The sequence below is a fragment of the Ictidomys tridecemlineatus genome, chromosome 9 (genome assembly GCF_052094955.1).
Source record: "Ictidomys tridecemlineatus isolate mIctTri1 chromosome 9, mIctTri1.hap1, whole genome shotgun sequence".
In the NCBI taxonomy this organism is placed as follows: Eukaryota; Metazoa; Chordata; class Mammalia; order Rodentia; family Sciuridae; genus Ictidomys; species Ictidomys tridecemlineatus.
This window is the reverse complement of record NC_135485.1, coordinates 130,993,374-131,012,918: the sequence shown is the minus strand read 5'-3', so window position 1 is coordinate 131,012,918 and position 19,545 is coordinate 130,993,374. Positions and strand designations below refer to the sequence as shown.

Below are 19,545 nucleotides of genomic sequence, written 5' to 3'. Positions count from 1 at the left end.
ATGGAGGAGTGTCTGGGATGCTTATAGATTTTTGAATGCCTTCCTGTGTCATCTTTGGAAGAAATTTAAGTGAAGGATAGCAGTTTATTTTCCATATTCCTGTGGCAGGGTTTTCTGTTCCTGCTTCTTGTCTTCAAACAAACTGCCTGTACCGAATATAAGGTCTCTTTATAGCCTGTCTCCAGCCCACATTGAGAAGCAGAGATGTACAAGGAAAAGTGTAATTTGGTTGGAAGTTGATTTTTATTTCACACACATTAAAGAAGACTGCAGAATTGTGGTCTGAGCAGAGGCAGATGTTTCCAAATCCTTATGAACACAGTCCCACATATATATCCAAGGCCAGTTAAATTTCATGTGTGAGAGTAAAACTAAAACTGAAGCTTTGATTATATCCTCAGGATATGACTAATACAGACATCATCAGATGTTATTAATTCACAGAGCTGATTGAATTGCTTATGATGATATAGTTCAGGTTCAAATTAGTATTGACTAAATGATCTGTAGTTTCTGATGATGAATTACCCATTTTCTTTTGAAATTTAAAATTTCAAAGTAAGAACAGATAACGAATTTAATTAAAATTTTATCTTCTGCTTTTTATTATGACAGGCAAGAATAAATGTATATATATGATTATTATAATTTCACTTTAGCTCTCTAGAGAAGTTCACAGAATGCCCGCGGTTATCCACAAAGAATATAAAATGGCATAACTAAGTTCTCTCATTCCCATTGCCTACTGCATACAGATAATGCATCTCAAATTCTTCACCACAAAGTTTCCTTGTTCTCTGAGAGGTACCCAATGACATATTCCACCTTAAGATATTTATTGAGTACAACTGCACCACGATGAGAATAAGAGCAAACAATGCATGATGCAAAGGAAAAAAAAAAAAGGAAAATTTAATTGCTGAACACAACCTGAGCAAAATATCTACAAAAAGAACCATGATGAACAGCAAAGTTCCAGAATACTGCACCACCTGCAATTCCTCCAGCGTTTCTCTCATGGAATTAAGAGAAAACCAGGGACAGATGTAACAATCCTCTCCATAACACAGGTTAATCTACTGTGATCTCACATGAAGGAATGTCACTGAGATATTCAGGGACTATGAACTTAGATATTATGCCAAAGTATGTCATTTATATATGCCTGAATAGTGACCAAAACAACACGAGAAGGTTTTCCTACTATCTCTTCCACCTTTGCTATCTCTGGTGAAAGATCTCCAAATTTTAGGATTTCTCTGATCCTATATGTAAGGAGAGTTGAGGAAAAGAAATACCATCACCATACTTCATGGCATATGCATTTATTGAGTGCCTACTATACATAGTGTACTATTGTAAATAGAAAGTTTCCTTTTGAAAAGGAAACTACTACTAGGTTTGCCAGACTACTAGGTTTTCCATCCATATTCAGCATAACCAATATCACAGCCTGTTCTGCCACCTCCCTCTAGACCACTCTCCCCTTGCACTTTTTATCATATAAAATTCCCTGACTTTCTCTTATGAAAATACTAGAAGAATTTATTCACTGGCTTTTAAAAATTCACGTCAAATTATAAACATGCCTTTATTTGGCTATTTCTTCTTGCTGTTCTGAGGTCTTTTTATCCTTTAATGGTGTATTATTCTAACATACATATCCTAATCCCTCTCACTTGATGCTTATCGTCATGGTAATTCACCAAAAGCAAGGTAGCAAGTGGTAAGAGACCAAGTGTGAACCAGCCTGCCTAGGCCCTTCCACTCAGTCTGGGATGTTGGGCAATTCATGCAAACGTGGTTACTTCATCATAAATTATGAAAATGCTAATTCCCATCTAATAAATTGAGAGGGATTAAATACATTGATATACACAAAGTTTTTGGCATGCCATTTCTGGCCAAGATAAACCAAAGCAACTAAAGACTGCATCTCCTGCTGACTGGGGGTATCTATAAAAAAGCATGCTGCCTAAAAATTCTGAAAATAAAAAGCAGGAAATATTTTGGAAGGAATTGAAATTTAGAGAAGAAAACCATATAAGGGTGAATATTTCATTTTTCTCTGTTTTCCTCATGGTTTTGATCTAAGGAAAGTTTCAAATTTTGACATGGATTATAAAACAAATTATGAAAAATTTAAAATGATGAAATCACAATGAAGTGTATTCCCAAATCATAATGGTATTAAACTAGAATTAAATAGTAAAACAATATTTGGAGAGAACAAATTTTTCAGAACTAGGCAACATACTCCTATATCATATTTATAGGCTGCAGCTATAGTAGTGCTTACAGGAAAATACAGGGTATTTATATTAGAAAAGAAGTTGTGAATAAATAATTTAAGCTTCCATCATAGAAAATTAGAAAGAGTACATTAAACTAAAATCAGACAGTAGAAAGGGAGTAGTTAAAATTAAAAAAAAATAGTGCAAATGAAAATTAAAGCAATAGAGAAAATCAATTTTAAAAAAGTTGATTCTTTGAAAAGATTAATAAAATTGATAAACCTCTACCCACATGATCAGGGAAAGTAAGATTTCCATGTCAGAAATAGAAAGGGGACATCATGATAAATCATGATAAAAAGGAAATATGATAATATTATAATGATAACTATAAACTAAATAAAATTTATCAATTTATTAATGAGATAAGCCAATTTTATTGAAAAGCACCCTAGATAACCTGACTAATCCTGTGCCTATTACTGAAACTGAATTCACAGTTAAAATATATAAAGAACACTATAGGCTTTGAAGAGTTGCACCAAAAATTTGAAAAACAAATTTTATAAATAATATAAACTATTCCAGAAAACAGGAGAAGAGGGAATATTTCCAACTTGTTTTATGAAAATAGAATTATCTGAAACAAAACTGAAGACACTATAAAAATATAGATAAAATTTCTTTTTGAACATAGATAACCAAAACAATCAGCAACCAAGTTTGAATCATTAGAAAATGTAATCCAACAATATATAAAAAGGAAATATATCCAAGAAGAGTTTATCCCCAGAACACAAAACTGGATCAACATTCAAATATCAATCAATGCAACTTATTATTCTAACAGACTACAAAAGAAAACATATGATCATTCCAATAATACAAAAAATACACTTAACAAAATTCAACATACAAAATATTTAAAGTCTAATCCCTAAAAAAATCCCTCATCAATTTAGAGATAGAAGTTCCTTCATCTGAAAATGAACATACAGAATGATAAAAGCCTTGAGTCTTTGTTTCTAAAATTAGGAATAGGGCAAGGATATCTATTCTCATCTCTCCTCTGCAACATTATATCAGATGTATGATGCCTATGCAATAACACATGAAAAATAAAGTACATATGAAAAGAAACAAATTAAGCTGTTTCTATTTGTTGACAACATGACTATTTACATAGAAATTCCCCCAAAATTGTTATAAAAAAACAACTAGGGATATTAAGTAAATGTACTATTCATTTTTTGAATTGTCAACAATATATTGATGAAGCTAAGGGGAAAATGAAGCACCAGTACATGTGGCAACATGGATGAACCTTGATAACATTAAGCTAAGTGAAAGTATCCAAATTGTGTGATTATGCTTATACAAAATGTCCAGAGAACACAAATATATAGAAATAGAAAGTAGATTAGTAGTTGACTAAGATTGGAGAGATTGGTGGGAAATTAAGGAGATGGCTTGTGGATACAGGGTTTCTTTTTGAGAAAATGAAAATGAATCCATATTATACTGCTGAATGTATAACTCTATAAGTACAAAAAAACTACTTAATTGTATAACTTAAATGGCTCAATTGTATGATATATAAACTATATTCCAATAAAGATGTTTAAAAAGTGAGTTTATCAGTTACATAATACAAAATCAACATATGAAAATCAATTTTATAAACCTATAAACCAACAATGAAAAAATGAGAAAATAACTTTCAAAAAATGAGCCATCTATCATAGAACCAAAAAAAATCACATTATAGGAATAAATAGAATATGGAAAGAATCTATGTGTGTGCTCTTCTAAAAACACTGATGGAAGATATGAAATAATATCTGTTTAAGTGAATCTATTTAAATGGAGAGGTATATTATGTTCATGAATTAGAAAACTCATTGTAAAAATGTCAAATTTCTGCAAAGCTAACTGTAGATTCAGTATAATTACAATCAAAATCCAAACAAGATTTTTATAGATGTCAATAAGAATTTAATTTTAAAATTTATATCTAAAAACAAAAGAAGTAGAATAGCCAAAATACTGTTGATAAAGCAGAAAAATGATCAAAAAAATAGAAGGATTCTCATCACCTAGTTTTTTTTAAAATAAAAATTTAGAAAAAAGAACAGATAGAGAACAATATAATATATACATAAATGGTCTGTTAATTGTTGGAAAGATGCAAATGATTTTTTTAACATTATAACAATCAAATACAAAAAATAAAATTAAAAAATAAGAATACACCTTGAACCTTTCTAATTGTACAATTAACTTAATATTGATCATCCAATTATAAAATCTAAAACTATAAATGTAATAGAAAAAAAAAACATAGGAGAAAACATTATTGATCTTGGCAAAGATTTCTTTTTCTTTTCTTTTTATTTTGGTGTTGGGGGATTGAAACATCCTAAATACAGGCTGTAGAACTGAGCTACATACCCTACCATAAACATTTCCTAATATAACACATAAGTTATAATCAATAAAAGGAAATGATTAGTAAGTTGATTTCATGTAAATTAAAAACTTTTGACTCTGTGAATGATACTAAGGGCTTAGGAAGACAAGCCGCACCTTGTGAGAAAATATTTGCACAGTTTTTCTGTGGGTAAGAATTCCAATACAACATTTAAAGATGTCTCAAACTCTATTAAAAAGAAAGAATGAAAGAAAGAAAAAAATAAAGAAAGAAAGAAAGAAAAGAAGTAATGCACTAAAAAAATGGGCAAATGATTTGAGTAGACATGTTATCAAAGAAGATATATATGTGTAAGATAAAATGATGATAAAAAAGCACATGAAAAAACTCTGCCTCATGGATCACCAGGAAAATGCAAATTAACAGTATGAAGAGCCATCACTACACTCTACTGGAACAGTTCTAAACACATTTTAGAAGACTAACAATAACAATCTGTGGTCAAAATGTGAACCTATCATCGTCGCTTTCAGACACTGCAACCAGGAATGCAAATTAGCACAGCCATTTTGGAAGAGTGACTGGTAGTTTCTTACAAAGGCCCACGCGTACCTACTATGTGACTCAGAAATTCACATCCTATATATTTACCCAAGAGAAATACAGCTTTTGATAACTAAGAGCCTGGATGTGGATGTTTATAGTGTTTTCTTTTTTTTAAAATCAATACAAAATTGAAACAACCCAAAGGCTCTTCATATGGTGTCATGAGCAAGCCAGGCCATTAACAGACCAAACTCATTTGTGTCTTTCCACAGTGTCAGAATTTACTGAACAAGAATAAGTTCATAGGCTACACCACTTTCATTAGTGGCAGTTCACTGAACACTTGTGTGTCACCTAGAAGTCATCAGCTGGGAAGCACAGGTTCTTTTATCCCAACCTTAGTTTCTAATACCTATAACACTCAAGTCACAAGTCACACTTTACAAAACATAGAGAAGAGCTATGGTTAAGCAGTCACAGGGGTTCAGCAGGCACCTAGAAGACATGAATGCACAGAGTCACTGCAGGTCATCAGATAAGATTAAGAACCAGGCATTAAGAACCTGTTTAGGGCCCCGGGATGCCAAAGCCCAGGGACTTACTCTGGACCAAGGCCCTGGTGAGAGCAGGTTCACAGTATCAGTTGGAGTGTCAGTTTGAGATGTCGGCTTGGAGCAGGCCATGTCACAGGCAGGAGAAATCACATCCTCTGCTAAAGTTCAAGAAGAGAGACTCAGCGGTTTGTCCCTGTGGCAATCTTCCTGGGTAAGGCTTGCAACGAATGACCAGAAGATAAGTCAGAGTGCTGCGGGTGTCCAGTCTTGGGGTCCTCCTACTTTCTTGGACCTCAAGTGAGGGCACTGCTTCATTTGGTGATTTGTTGAATTCAATAAGCTCATGGGCTTATTGAACTGGTTTTTCTGATATAAATTTGAAAAGACCATGTATTCATGTGCTTCTGATTAATTTGATAAGTTCACAGGTGGTTGTTTTTATTAGTAAGATTAATTTATTTATCATTTTGTGCCTTATGGTTGAGCCAGGCAGATGGTGGTTGTTTACTTGTACAAACAAGGTGGAAAGTCATTCCACCTCAGCATTTAAACTCAAAATGCAACAGCATATGGCAAACCATTGCATTACAAAATGGAGTGAGCCAGGTTTAGGCACAGCCTGAAAACTGCTGCTCTATACACCATGGAGTAACCACAGTCTGCCCACCACAAAAGGTACATGTACGTACACACACATACACACACACACACACACACACACACACACACAGAGTAATAAATCTGTAAGATGAAATACTACTTAGCAATAGAAAGGAATAAACACTGTTAACAGGTGAAAGGAGGTGACCTCCTGGTAATTATGCCTTTTCCATTTATGCCATATAAATGGAATCACACAGTATAGAGCCTTCTGAGGTCAAGCACAATAGGATAGGTGAAAGGAGGTGACCTCAGAAGGCTCTATACTGTGTGATTCCATTTATATGGCATAAATGGAAAAGGCATAATTACCAGGATAAAAACAGATCGGTGGATTCTAAGGGGTTGCAGTTTGCAGAAAAGGCTGACCATAAAGGGACAATGGGAGGAAAGTTTCTGGTCCAATGCAAGAGCTCTGAATCTTGATTGTGACAGTGGTTACATAATTAATTGTATCTTTGTCAAAATTAAAGACCATGACACCAAAAAGTGTTCATTTTACCTTACATAAAATTTCACAGAGTGAATAAAAACCAATGATATTTTAGAAATGGCCAGTAAACATGACAGCATTGTTGATTTAATTCTACTGGTAATATGACCAGGCGACTGGGAAGTACGATGTGAATTCAATGTAGAGAAATGTAGGAACATGAAAAGAGGAAATGGAGATCCAGTGAATAAGGGAGTCAAGAAGGATAATGTGCAAAAGAAATGGTGGTGCATCTGTGAAGAAGGGGAGAGTCCCTAACACCAAGATTTAACTGATCACTCCAGTTTGATCTCTGGATGCATTAGTAAGGAAGGGGCATCCAAGGGGTTGGGACAGCGAGTAGGAAAGCACTCAAGTGGGCTGCTGTGGAGGGTAGTTCTCAACATCATATGTGCATCCAATAATCAGAGAGGGATTCAGAGGTGAAGGCATGGCACAGGGAGAGAGATGCAGGCCAATGTCCTGGCAGCCGGGGCTCCTAGGCCACTGGACTGTACAGCCTGGCTCCTGACTCTGAGGACCCATCCAGAAAGCCATCTTGACTCAGGCAATTGTGACTGCAGCCCAGAGCTTCTGCATGCTGGTGCTCGTGCCCTGAAGGGTACGATGCTACCAGGAATGCAGACTTCAGAGTGAAAGCAAGCCACTGAGCTGGAGGTCCTCTCCTTTGCTCATAAAGGGAAGCAGGATGGAGCAGAGAATGAAAGGTAAGAGCTGTTCACACATTATTTGCCTTGGTTTTCCCTGGCTTCCTCAGACTCCATTTTCACCAACAGGGAACAAGGACAGGGCCTGCAAACAAATAAACCAGAACAAAGGAAAGGCAGCAAGATAGTCTCCTAGGAGATGCGCAGGACAGCTTCACAGGAGACATGATATCAGATCGGAACTTAAGACATTTGTATATAAACATTGAGGACAAATAAAAGAAAGGGAGAAGAGAGAAAAATGAGCTGTCAAAAAAAGGAAAGAATAATGAGAAAGGCAACAGGGAAGAAAAGAAAAATGCAAAAGAAGAATATCGTGCATGCAAGCAAAGACCCAAAGCTCAGCCTGTGGAATGTACACAAATACTGGGAAAGGGGCGAATCTGAGGGGAGCAGAGAGCATGGAGCAGCAGCAAGAAGTGGATGAAGGACGCAATCCACAGGAAGGCAAATGCTCGCGCTCTGATGTGAGACCTAGTGTTCATAAACTGGAGATGTGGCAATCTGGGTTCTGTGTGCCCTGGCCCCATTAGTGCATGGCTTCATTCAACCTGTCAGAAGGTAATTGATCATCTATCCTACCTGGTGCCATGAAAAGGGCTGCACTTAATTCAGAAATAGGTAATATTGCCTCTAAGTAGAGTTTACAATCTGAATGGCAGAATCCAGAACATCTACAAGAAAGAGTTTGAATAAAAGGATGAATCAAACGGCCTTTGAGTCTTTGCCTCCAGTGTATAGGATCAATAAGCACTTTCCCAATATTTTTATGTGAAATATTCTGTGTTACATATTATAATATATGTTCTCAAACTTAATATTCTTTTATTTTACTTTCCTTTCTAGAACTTAATATTTTATACCTACTCCTGCTCTTACATACCAGTCAGTGTGTAAAACCAAGAGAGGAACAAGATAGAAATGTTGAAAACACAGTTTTAGAGATGGGTATGTTAGGAGTTTGAAAATAGTTGCAAAAAATATGTCCAAGATCACACAGAGAATCAATTAAGAGAGCTGGGCATTGAACCCAGGCTTCAAAATATTAAAAACATTGTTTTTACAGTGAGAAAAAATATAATATTTGAAATTAATGTATAGACATTGAAAGATTCTTCATTTGGTTGAAAAATTCCTCTTGAGAGAGGAAACAGTCAAGTTTCAGTGTGGAGCCAATACCATGTTCCCCAAAGGCCAACTCAATTGCAGAGAGGTGATTATTCAATTTGGTTGGAATATTACATTTGTGTTTTTCTCCCTACTTTTATGTTTCCATGTTGATCCTTATTCTTTCCTTTTTGTAAAAGTCATTTCAATTAAGATTTCTAATTAGATTCCAAATTTGAGACATATCGCTGGTAGAGAGGCAAAAAGCAAAGAGTAGTAATTAAAAGACATCTGTCTCTTGTCTTCCTGAGAATAAAACAAGGCTTTGGATTTCAAAGTTTTCAAATCCTGGGGAATTTTTCATGATTTTCTTCTTTTGAAATAATAGTTAACTTAATTGAAAGATATTGAATTGGTCTAAGAAAGTGGATGCCCCTTCTAATATGTACACTGAAATCCTCTCTTCTGGAATAAGCATAAGTCAGTTTGATACTCTAGGTTCTCAGGACTTTCCTTGCTGAAAGTACCAAAATCTCCATATTTCATACAATAACAACCATTCTTTAAAGTACTTAAGTAGGCAATACCCCCAGGTCATTTGCCTTACTTTAAGACTTCTTTTAAGAGCCCAACTTATGAGAATTTTATAAATCAAGAAGAAAAAGCATTTTTGATGGACAGAAATATGAGCCAGATTAGCTGAAAGGCAAACAGTTTTTTTTTGTGATTTTACTCTGTGTCTGACTTAAGAAAACCAATATGAGTAAGCTGATATTAAAATTTATTTATTGAGTTCTTACTACAGACCTTTATATTGGGACCTCAGGATATATTTTCACATGCAAAATATAATTAGGGCTTGAAGCAATTAAGTATGTAACTCAGGTCAAGAAAAATCCCCCTGCTAGAAGAAGCTAAACCATCAAGGCAAACAGATTTTTCTTTCCCTGACTTGAATTATCTTGATTTTAGGACATTATCTAATACAGTTTAATGTGCATAGACATGAAATAGGCCACATTACCTAACAGCAGACCAGTCTCAGGAGCAAAAGGAACCTTTTAAAAATGCATATTTTCAAGAGAGAATCTTTCAAAATAATTTCTAGTATAATTCTGAAAATAGTTTTGGGAAGTACCATGTGAAATAAAGGTGTACACACACACACACACACACACACATACCACACTATTTTTCTTGTTTTTCTTTTTACTGTACAACTTTGCCAGGAGATGCAATAGGGTAGTGCCTAGTGGGGTGAAAAGTTTGAAAACATCTCTATTCAGGAGATCATAAAAGAAGACAAGTGACATCACACAAAATTTCCAAGGGCAAGAAGTGGCCAAGCAGGGTGGGCCTGGGACATCTTACTTGAACATGAAGGCTTTGTGGGACTGGGTTACTTCCTATACTCAACCCAGCTTCTATTTCTGTGATTGAGCTATAGCCACCACACTACCCTACTTTCAATTTTTTCTTATTTCCTATTTTTAATTATGTTTTATTCATTGTTGTCCCATTTGCCTTACCCTCACAATTTAGACCTTAGTTTAAAAGTCATCTTCTAAAGAGGTACACTGTTTACACAACGCCCCCCCACTCTTCCTTTCTTTCCCCGTATATTCTCCCATAGAATTCTACACTTTTTCTCTGCACTTCTTTAATAGCATTTATCACAGCTTTCAATCATATATAGTTATTTGATCACTTAACGTCTCCTTCACTGTGTTTAAGCACCATGAAGGCTAGACTGGACTGTGACTGTTTGCCTAACTGTGTGAAATCACTTCATAGATGAGTTTCCCATGTAACAGACCTTTAATAGATGCATACTTACAAAAGGGTGTGTGTGTGAATGTTCTCTGATATGTGGATGCTAACCCAAAACAAGGGGGGTTGTGGAGGGGAATATAGAAATCCATTGGATTGGAGAAAGGGAAATGAAGGGGGAAGGGGAGAGGGAAGGGGAATAGGAAAGACAGTGGAATTAATTGGACATAACTTTCCTAGCCTTGTATTTCAATACACAACCAGGGTAACTCCACATCATGTACAACCACAAGAGTAGGATCCTAAATAGAATGCTATACTCTCTATATGTACAGTTTGCCAAAATACATTCTACTATCCTGTATAGCTAAAAAGAACAAAAAATATTAAATAATAATAATAAATTAAATACAGTGTTAATATTAAGGGGTCATGGTCAAGTAAATATGTTTGTTGAAATTAATTTCCCTGAGTAATGACTGTAAGTAAAAAAAAAACAAAATAAAATGCTAAAATAATGTAATAATAATAATTTGATTCCTTCACATTTCTGTCTAGGCCTAGTTCAACCACAACCTTCAAAATTGGTGTGATGTTGATGTAGAAACCAATTTCTCTTTAGGATATGGTTAACTACCTATAACACACAGTCCCACATATTCTAAGACACCAAGCTGGCATTACTGTAAAATATTTTGTTAATAATAGAGTAATAAGCTTGAATTAATCATCAATTTAAATGAGTCTTATGTGTCAATTATTGAGAATGACTTCTGTACCTTATGTATGTTGTATTCCTCAACAACTCTCCTCTTTGACTACGGTTTTGCTGGGTTCAGGGCTCTGTAAAGGACAAGAGAACAAAATTTTACGATTTGGCATTTTACAGGAAACTTCTCTTACTAAAGCACCCATAGATATCACATTTAATAAGCTTATGCTGCCAGTTTCATTACAAACTTGGGGGCTTTTCATCATCACAAGATCCATAGAACCCAACTGTTTATTTCCAATTAATCTGCCTCATTCAGTTCACAGAGATCCACTAGAAGGAATTATAGCTGCCCCTTACATATTGCTCACAAATGCCAAGCTCTCTTCTGTTGCCAAATGCTTTTCTAAGTTACAGGATTAACTTGTTTATCCTTATAACCCCTGGGCAAGAAAGGGTTAATGCAGCCAGGTCTGCATTGCTCAAACCCTGCACATTCCATAGAAAGGCAAGTCTCCAGGATGGGCCTCTGCTGGTTCCTGGGAGATAACTCTGAGCTCTTGGAATAGTCTAAGTGGTTAAGAATGTTTTTGTATGTAGGAGGCCTGGGGCTACGCTGTTTCAATCCAACCAGCTAAGTTTACCCTAAAATGTGATTTATAGTGAACACCTGGTTTTGCTTGAAGGCTGGAGTCTGTATAGTTGAGGTCAATTGCCCAATGCTGCACATTTATGTGACTAATTCCCAATAGAAGTCTAAAAACCAAACTTCTAAAAGCTTCCTGGCTTATTAAAATGTTATCTTTTTTTGTGTGTGTGTGTGCTAGGAGCTTTAAGCATGGGACTCCACTGACAGGGATACCTGGAAATTGGTTCTTGGAGTTTTCTTCATGAGCCTGTTCCCTTTGTTGATTTTAGTCTGTATCCTTTTACTATTATAAAACATAACTATGGTTATACAGTTTTTCTGTGTCTTCTAGCAAACCATTAAACTGAGGGTAGGCTTGGAGATCTCCAACACAACCATTTGCAGGTAAAGAATTTGGCCAAGAAATATGAACTAGCTCAGTCAGAATCTCACAGTTGGTTTAAATGTCAGTATGTGAATTTGAATCCAATATCTGGGCCCAGAGTTTGGGCATTTTATCACTCTACCATGTTGTTTATCAAAACATTTTTTACTATATGCATGCAAAAAGAGTATTAAAAATAATACATGGGGCTTTTTTCCTACTTCTATTGTCAGAAATTATAATTTCCAAATTATAATTTTATTATCAATTACAAAAATTTCATTTTATCTGTCAAAAGAGAATAATAACTTACTGAATAAAGTATTATAGTACTTTATTTTATAAAATACTACTGTACTTTATTCAAAACACATTTTCCTCCTATCACTTATAAAAATAAATATTGCATCAGATTTTTCTCCTTTATCTTATCACATCATTCTCTCAATTCTACAGTTGTCTCTCAGTATCTCTGAGAGAACAGTTTCAGGATCTCATACACATATTGAAATCTGCAAAAGTTCAAATTCCTTATATAAAGAGGCCTAGTATTTTCATATAACACAGTCATATCTTCCCTATACTTTAGTTTATCTCTAGATTATTTGTAATACATCTAATCTAATATAAATGCTATGTAAATAGCCATCATAATATAGTGTTTAAGCAATAGTGACAAGAAGAAAAGCTTGTGCGTGTTCATCATACACACAATTTTTAAAAATATTTTTGACTTGCAATTCATTGAAGGATGTGGAGCCCACAGATATGATGGTTAACTGTATATGGTTTTCAATTTAGAAAGAGGAAACACAACAAGTGAGCTATAAATCACATCAGTCCTAATTTCATTTGGGGAAAACAAAATACTTCATCTAAATTTGTCCTACCATTTCTCATGTGTTGAGTCTGGTATAACCAAAGTTACTTTTAAGATAAATATTAGAAAAGAAAAGTTTTATAATAAGAAAAAGCATAAAACTAGTTACCCAATTACAACTAAAGAAAATGTAAACCATCGATTGATTACAAAACATGAAATACACCAGTTACGTAGAAAAGTTTGCTATATTGAGCTTTTATTCAGACTTTGAAAAAGACACTTGGGTCTAATTAGTCCTGGTCATGAGGTATATGAAGGAGTAACTTTATTCTACACTTAATACAAGCCATAATTTATCCCTTATATTTTTAAAATCCAACCAAAGTTTAACCTGTTGTATGTAGAGCACATGGCAATGTCCTATCCTTATCACCACAAGAGACTATATGTCCCTCTTGTTACTTTGAGGTGTCAGACATCTGCAAAGGTGATGAGATGGCCTTACAGATACAATGTCCAGAGGTCAACAGACTCTCGTATGGTCCACAGTGTCCAAACAAGCCACTGAATAATTCTTAAAAATGTAAGTTAAGCACACAGAGGAAGGGCAACCCCTCATATGATGATGAGTAAATACACTGAATATAAAAGGAATAATTGGGCAAATCCAAAGAACAAATGTTTACGATGCAGAAAGATCAATGGTATTATACGGACCTGTTTTTCGCACTCGTTTTGTCCCCATTATGGTGTTTGTCACTTGTCAGCTCCCATTATATAGCAAGAGCCAATATTTACTCAAACCTACTGAAGTGCCTGGTCACCTCAGACAAACATCCCACAGAGTTAATGCAAACACAAAGCCTCATTTAACACTCATCATTACCTTCACAATAAATGACCAAAAAGGATACTGCATTAATCAGGACATAAAAGTTTTTTTAAAAAATCTATTTTAAATAGAATTCTACTTTAAATAATATAAATTTAAAATGGATATTGGGTTGAATCGAGCATTACTGTTTAGGATTAGAATGTCACAAACAAAAAGGAAACTGAAGTGGCCACATTGGGTTTCCACCTCATGTGATGCAGTTGGTGCATTCTGTGGTCCTTGGGCTCATTCCCTCTGTGGTCCTGAAAGACACAGGTCTCTCCTGCTTCAGAGAGTGTGTAAAGAGGATGCCACTAACATCAAGGCTGACTATCTTTTCACATTCCCCATGGAAGAAACCTAGGCTTTAGATGTCCTATGTTGAACCAAAATAACCTGCGTGCCTCCAAGACAAAGGTCCCCCCTCAGTAAGAGTTTTGGGATATTATGCCAAAGCCTGGAGCTGAGAAGCTTGGAGTTCAGAAGAGGTCAGAGAGGGAACATACCACTTAAGTTGGGGAATTCTGCAATATGGAGGTAGTCATGGGCTCTGAAAAACCTCCACATTTGTCCCCTAAAAGTTCCCCCATTTAAATGCCTGCTCGGATTATTTGCATGAAGTTACTAGAAGCTAATATAATCAACTGTCTCTAACACAGGTGCAAAAGTTCCATGCAATCTCCAAAAGCAAATTTTTAGAATCATATTTTTGTTACCCAATTCCCATCCCTAATTGTAAAGACAAAATAGAATTTAGCTGAAGTGACATTATGCTCAACCATTATGCGTGGTCTTTGGTTCAACTATAAAATTTCTCTACTAGAATTAATAAAATAATTCAAGCAAAGTCCCAGAATGTAAGGTAAATATGCAACAGTAACTTTTTTGTATAATTGCAACAAATAGAAAGTAAGTTTTTCAAAATAAATGAATACAAATCCCAGCAGAAGCAATAATAATCTGAATCACTACAGCAGTAACAAGAAAATCAATAAAAGGATTATGAATGACTCTGTAAAGAAAATTATTGAAAGCTGTAAAGGGAAATAGGAGCTATAACACGTATGTGCGTGGGAAGGTATTTACAATACGAAATATCGATTCTTCCAAACCTTAATTTATATTTTAACATAATTCAAACAAAAATTCTAATGGGACCAATTTTTAGAGACTGTTGAAATTTTCTGAAGTTCATTTGAAGAATAAGTCCTGGTTCCAAAAGAATATTCTGAAAGTGAATATTAATAAGAGGTTTGACTCTAATGATAAAATGTATTATTGTGACACAACATTCACCACAGTGCAGAAATGATTCTGGAATGGATGTAATTAGTGAGAAAATATGGGTTTGCCAGAAAAATCCCATTTTATGCATTCATCATTCAACAGATATATAATGCCTGTCACATGCCAAGCACTGTGCTAGTTATCAAAGGGACAGCACAATTCTGTCCCCTCCCATTAAATTTGGAGGGAGAAAATTAATAGCCATTTTTCATTACAGTAGAAATTGATATAAACAGGCATAAGACTCTGTGGACACAGAGAAAGGGAACCCAAATTCATTGCAGAATAAAATCAGAACCACAAATGAATGCAAAAAGCAATGGTTTAATAATTTTTGAGATAATTGTCTAGCTTTGGGGAATAAAATATGTTTCATTAGCTATAATAGGAATTCCAAATGTATAATGGGGATAAATAAAAATAAAATACAACACAAAAAATATAGACAAAGTTGAAAGAAGTCAATTATAGTTCTGAAACTTATGCTAGAAGAAATTACAAAGAAAATGCCTGGTAGTTTAGATTATACCAAAAAATTTCCCTAGATTAAAAATTAATAAAAGTAGATATGATATCATTTGCAACAAATACAATACACCAAACCTATTTGGTACAAATACTAAATACCAAGTGAGAAATAGTCAAACAACACTTCCCAAAGAAGAAATAACTCATTAATAAATGTATGAAAAAATGGTTGACCTCATTGGTACTCAAGGAAATAACCATTAAAACAGTGATTGAAAATATTTCATCTAACACATTGGCAAAGAAGAAAAATCACTTATACTTGATGCTACTTGAGATTGTTTTGAATGCCACTTTCCTTTATCCTAAGAGTATTTTCCGGGAACTTTCAAAGTGTTCTTAACGCATCCCAGAATATGTAGGGCACATGCTCACTAATGTAGTAATACAAGTTGAGATGTTCACTTTAGGCCCATCATAATTTAACATCCACAAAACCATAATACTTTTAGGTAAATGTCAAATATTCAGCCTGGTCTTAACAAGTATCCCCCACAGCATGAGGAAGGCATGAGGTGAGTATCTTGAAATATGAATAGATATTATTAAGATTAATTAAATTAAATTAAACCAAAGTGTGGCATTGGCTTCTTAGAAAATACATTTACATTCCCTTTGATTTTGTATTCTAACTCTAGATCTGTATTCTAGAGAAGAAATATAAATGTAGGGGGAAAGTATATGCAAAGAATTTCTATAATATGATTTATATAGGAAAAAAATAGAACCAACCTAAATATTTAACAATATAGAAATCTTTGAATAAATTTTGTCACATTAAGTGGGTGGAATATTCTGTCACCATTATAAACATATCCAGAAAGAGTTTAAAATCCACAATTGAAAAGCTTTTTATCAAAAAAACTAAATGTAAAAGGTAGTATTTTAAAGCTGTACACCTCATTTGTGACTATGATATAGTGTAGCAGGTAAGATTCACAATAAAAATCCTATCTTCACTACTCCTTAACTTGATCTTCCTGGACAAGTGACTGAGCCTCTTTAAGCCTATCTCTTCATTAATAGAACGGGGAAATGGCACCAATAATGCCTATCCCCAAATGCTGTTATTTTTAAATTAATGATTAAATTATAAGATTCAAAGAATAGCACATTGTAAGTAGTCAGACATTGCACTTTTTATGTGAGTTATTACACAAAAGCCACACCTACCTATGCCATAAAGTTTAGAGGGTAATGCTTCAATATGCTGGGGGTTTTGTGTGGTGGCTTGCCTGTCTGGAATCTCAGGAACACCATTCCTATGTCTGGGAAATGTCCCCCATCACCAAGAAAGACCCTAGGAATCCACTTTTCAGTCTTTCTTATTGAGAGTATGTAAGCATTCAGCCAAGTCTCCCATGATGTCACCGCACAGAGCATCAGCTCAGAAACATATGCTTCACGGAAGCCATCTGGCAATCTGTTCTGAAAGTTGATAGCTCTACCAGCTCTCAGAAGCAGTGGGGGCAGAGGTTCTACCCCCTGCTCAGTGCCAGCCAACAGTGTGGGAGGGGGTCCCAGTGCCAGCAGCAGCAATAGGAATTTTTCCTGGTGCTCATGTGGATTTGATTGGGGATATAGTTCCTGAGGCAGCCTCCAAGCCTGAGCCTCTGTGTTCTTTATTTTAGGGGACCCTAGACACTTTTTACATTCATGAAGTCCTTTTTCCATGCACATACACACAAACTCTCATACATAGCTATATAGCATATTTTGTTCATTGGGTAAAAAGATAAATTTATATCACACAATAATCTTTAATCTAAAAACTCATTTTTTATTCAAAATTTTTTAAAAAATTAAAAGTTTGTCATGGGCTGCTAAAAAAATTGGGGGCCTGACATTATGTCTACAGTGCTTTTTGGGTAAAATTATTCTCCTGAATGCCCCCCAAATAAATTCATTTCCTCTTTATCTCCATTTTGAAGCTAAGAAGTCTAATTTTACAGACTGCAAACAACAGTGAGGTTTTTTTTACTTTATACTTTTCAAATTCTTTGAAAAAATTATGTTTATTTAATAAAGGGAAAATAATACATTTATGAAGGAAAAGAAGAAAGTCTAACCAATTGATGTATAATCAGTAGTTTAGAGCACCAAGGGAAAACCCAACATATTTCTGAACCTCAATCTAAACAAGTACTGCAAAGATCACTGTGGAAAAAATGTCAAGTGTCCAATCACTCATTTCCATTTGAATCACCTTTACCCCACCATACCTGGTCCGAACTTTCACCTCTTGTGATAAGGAACTCAATAAATCACTACCTCAGGAAGCAAAAATCAGACATTCTCTGGCATATACTAGCAGCTGACTATTAAATGTCTTCTTTGATGTTGAGCCAAAATATATTCCTGAAACATTTGTTTTTCCCTGAGTATATTTCTGACATTTGAATATTCTTTATGCTTCAAGTTTAGGTACCAAATATCAGTCCTCAGAACCACCATCTAGTTCCCCAACTCAAAAACATGTGTTCCTTCCAGTACCAGTACGTGGTCCACCACTTCCCTAGGTAACCTGTCACTCCAAAGCAGACTGGGAGTTGCCAAATCAGAGGCACCAACTCTTCTCTCTCTCCAGATCAGATCTTTTCTTTGACTCCCATAATAATACAACAAAGAGGAAAAAAAAGAGAAAGGAAGGAAGGAAGGAAGGAAGGAAGGAAGGAAGGAAGGAAGAAAGAAAAAAGAAAGAAAGAAGGAAGGAAGGAAGGAAGGAAGGAAGAAAAAAGAAAGAAAGAAAGAAGGAAGGAAGGAAGGAAGGAAGGAAGGAAGGAAGGAAGGAAGGAAGGAAGGAAGGAAGGAAGGAAGGAAGAAAGAAATTAATTTGGAGCCTAATTCAAAATTTAGACATTTAAAGTGAAAGGTAATAATATTTGATGGGCAGCTGGCCACCTCCATCACAGTCTACTGTAGTTTAAGATTTTTTGAGGCTTAACTGACCCAAGGCAGGTAACACACATTAGTCTACAGTAATGCTACATATCTAAATAATAAAACAAGCAAAGGGAAATGCAACAAATAAGAATTTTGGTAAAATGGCACCTGAAAATAGCTGAAAACAAGAGGATAATCAGAAGAATGTGATGATTAAAGCAGCAACCACCACAGGGAAAATAGGCAATAGGGATCCAGAAGGAAAAGGTTCCTAAGAAGAAGTATTGGAAATATCTTTGGATCCTCCTGTGTCAGTCTCCCAAATCTCTGGGATTACAAGAATGTGCCAGTGCACCCAGCTAAAAAAGACTTTGTCTTCACTTCTGTACATTTTGAATTTTGTAACAAACAATGCTGCCGAAGTCTGGCTGGGCACAATTCAGGAGCCACTTGTCAAAAGAAACTAACTTTATTTTTAGAACTATAAACGCCAAACAAAACAGCTCCTCAGGAAAAAAACCCTCAGAGCCCAACTGCCACCACCGGCTTCCACAAGCCTCTCACCCACACCAACCTCTCCACCTTCCCCAATCCTCCTGCTCTTGAGGCTGATTGGCTGGGTCGTGTGGGCGGAGCCAATGAAATCCCCCAATGAGCAGTTCCATAGTCTGAAGGGCCGGGAAACAGCCCAATGAACATCACCGCAGAGGAGCCAATCAGCTAGATGTTGCTGGGGCCACTGTGAGCCAATCATCAGCTGGCAGCTGGAAGTTTTCTGGCAGCTGGAAGTTTGCTGGGGCCCCTTTGGCTGTGGCTCTCAACATCATGCTACGTGTGGAAGAATGTGTCAGTCAATAGCAACAGCAACAGGTATGTGCTATGTTTCGTAACACTGCCATGAGGTCCTACCTCTGTGGTCTGTG

General features: G+C 35.4%; 1 protein-coding gene across 7 annotated transcripts in view; it reads right to left on the bottom strand.

Moving 5' to 3' along the window:
• Positions 1 to 19,545, bottom strand: part of Inpp4b (inositol polyphosphate-4-phosphatase type II B) — a 750,819-nt gene that overhangs the window by 365,459 nt on the left and 365,815 nt on the right. For all 7 annotated transcript variants that reach the window (XM_021727898.3, XM_040293274.2, XM_021727894.3 and 4 more), the window contains one exon: positions 11,282 to 11,345. The gene's annotated coding sequence lies outside the window, so the exon portion shown is untranslated. The remainder of the gene's footprint in view (positions 1 to 11,281; positions 11,346 to 19,545) is intronic.